This window comes from Hibiscus syriacus, unplaced genomic scaffold (assembly GCF_006381635.1).
Source record: "Hibiscus syriacus cultivar Baekdansim isolate YM2019G1 unplaced genomic scaffold, ASM638163v2 tig00110221_pilon, whole genome shotgun sequence".
NCBI lineage: Eukaryota > Viridiplantae > Streptophyta > Magnoliopsida > Malvales > Malvaceae > Hibiscus > Hibiscus syriacus.
Genome location: NW_024062635.1, coordinates 3,207,183 through 3,210,134, shown reverse-complemented (window position 1 = coordinate 3,210,134; position 2,952 = coordinate 3,207,183). Strand labels below are relative to the sequence as shown.

At 29.7% G+C, this 2,952-nt stretch overlaps 1 pseudogene; it reads right to left on the bottom strand.

Annotated features, from left to right (window-relative positions):
• Window positions 1-280: 280 nt before the first annotated feature.
• Window positions 281-1,321, bottom strand: LOC120114236 (annotated as a pseudogene).
• Between the last annotated feature and the right edge of the window lie 1,631 nt (window positions 1,322-2,952).

The window sequence follows — 2,952 nt, the reverse complement described above, 5'->3', positions numbered from 1 at the left end:
GGGGATGTAGTATTCATTTCTACAACCCTTTCTTCTGCATTTGGTAAAAATCTTGTGGCCTTAATGTATATACCTTGTTTTTCTGTCAATCTTCTTTCTTAATCATGGCTAAAACTTTAGATTCAGAATGTGTGCATAATCGGACGACTGAAATTCTCTGTAATTTTAGCTTAATAGAATCTTAGCAATACATCTAAAGGGTCTTAGCCAAGGTTTGCAAAAGTAAATAATAAAAGTGTAAAATAATACTACAATTCATCGATATTTAAATAATGCTCAGCAAATTCCGAACCCTGCTTGTTCATAAACAGAGGAAAACTACAACTAGATTGTTAAAGGACTGATATCTCCAAATTGAACTAGCTAGCTATTACTGGAACCATTGTTGTCGTCCTGCCATGTCCCTTGCCATTGCTTGTCGTAAAAGGTTGTCTCTTCGATCAGTTTCTTGATGTTATCCAAATCCTCATTTTTCCTTATTAAAAGCACACCCACGACCGCTACTAACAATAGAGGTTTGCAAAAGAAGTTTCCCATTTGATCAACCAGACCTACACCGGTCAAGCTATCAACCAGATATGCCATGAAGAACCCTATCATCGCTGCCCGCCCTGCACGATACAACAACAAATTATGGTTTAAAACAATACAGAATTTCAGAAAGAGAAAAGAAAATGCAGATTTTTCACAAACAATTAAGCAATTCAGCTTCGGGTAGGTGGAATCTCTTCATCCATGCCCACCAAGGTATAATGGATGTATCAAACACTACAGGGTCATGATTACTGGTGGTTTCTGGATAATCCTACAACCATTTTCTCCTCCTCACCTTTGATTTCAAGGAAAATTGTTAACAACAAAAGGAATCACAGATAAATTAGAAAGCAGGCAATAGAGGTTTCAAAAGGAAAAATATTACCAGCATCCCAGTCAATGGTACCATCTTTCTGAAACTGTTTCAAGTCTCAAGTTCCTCCAATCCACTTAGGGTCCTCAAACTTGCTCAAAGCCTCAACTTCTACAGCAGATGACATGCTCACAGCCGCTCCGTTGGACCCAACGGAGCTTTCGACGGCGTTTTCAAGTATAGGGTCATTTTGGTTGGATGTTGGGTCTTGGACGGCGGCAATTGAAGCTGAAACCCCGGCACCATTGTCGGGTAAAGACTTGGGCGTAGATAATAGAAAAAAGGGTCTCTTGAGAGGGAGAGAAATAGTTGAACTGTGGGTGAAATGTGGTATGAGAGAGAAAAACTGTGGAGGAGGGGAGAAGGAAACCATGGATATGGACATTGATTTATTTTTTCAATTTTGTTTTGTATTGATTTTTGTGGCTTAGGGTTTTTGACGGGGTGATGATTTTTTTCTGGGAGTTTCAATTCTCAGTTCATGACTGAGTTTAACTTGTTAGGATTTGATTACGGGATAAAAAGTTGACCCGACCTGTAAAACTGACTGAAATCGACTCGAGTTAAAACTGTTTTTGACATGCGTTATGGCGATCCGAAATCGACTCGATTCGGAACTGGTGTTGACATGAACCCAAGTTGGATTGGAAATTGTAGATTTGAACCCGACTTGAGAAAGACCTAAACCAGAATTGAACCGAATATATGATACTCGAACCCGACCTACATCCGACTAATATGAATCCGAACCCGAGATTGACCTGGTAAATAATTGGTATTACCCGACCTGTTTTCAACCTGACCTGTAAATGATCTGACTTGTTATTGACATGATCTGATATTTATCTGCGTTGACATTTACCTTACTTATATACTATCATTGATGAAATAAAAGATTTTAATAAAATTGTGAGATTTTGAGTTTATAATAAATCATACTAATTAATATGATTATTTTTTAAATATTGTAATCAAATATTAATTATGATAATTAAATTAATAAATATACTTTATATTTAATACTCATATTATATAGTTAAATAATTTATATTATATGCTTTAGTACTTATGTACTTATATACTTTATATTTAAAACTTATATTTATATACTTTAATACTTATATACAAACACTTTATTACTTTATAGTATATACTTTATACTTTATATATATATATATATATATTCATACATATATACTTATACTTTATAGTTTATATATGTATATAAAATATCAAATTGAATAAAAATGAAATTGGAAATAAAATATTGAATAAATTAAACAACACGCAATGACGAGGGATAAAATTGAATTAATTGTAAAATGTGAAGTTGATATTAATATACAAATGGACTAAATTGCATACATTTAAAAAGTTGGTGAACATAATTTAAAAAGAAATTTATTATGTGATTTACATTTTATAAGGTTTTAAGTAAATTACAAAAATATAAACAAGTATGGGTCAATTTCAGATACAAATATAATTTGAAGGAGTAAACTGAACAAACATAAAATTAAAATTTAAAATTTAAATACAATAAACAACATAAAATGATCAAATCAAAAAATTGTAAAATGTGAAGAAAAATTAAAACAATTATAATATATATATATATATATATATATATATAATATGTATAATATGTATAATGAAATTTATGAATATGATATAATGATATTTATGTATATATATGATATTATATATATATATATATATATATATATATATATATATATATATATATATATATATATATATATATACTTATATCTTATAGTTTATATATGTATATAAAGTACCAAATTGAACAAACATGAAATTGGAAATAAAAAATTGAATAAATTAAGCAACACACATTGATGAGGGATGAAATTGAATTAATTATAAAATGTGAAGCTGATATTAATATAAAAATGGACTAAATTGCATACATTTAAAAAGTTGGTCAACATAATTTGAAAAGAAATGTATTATGTGTTTTACATTTTATAGGTGTTGTTTTAAGTAAATCACAAAATATAAATAAGTATGGTTCAATTTTA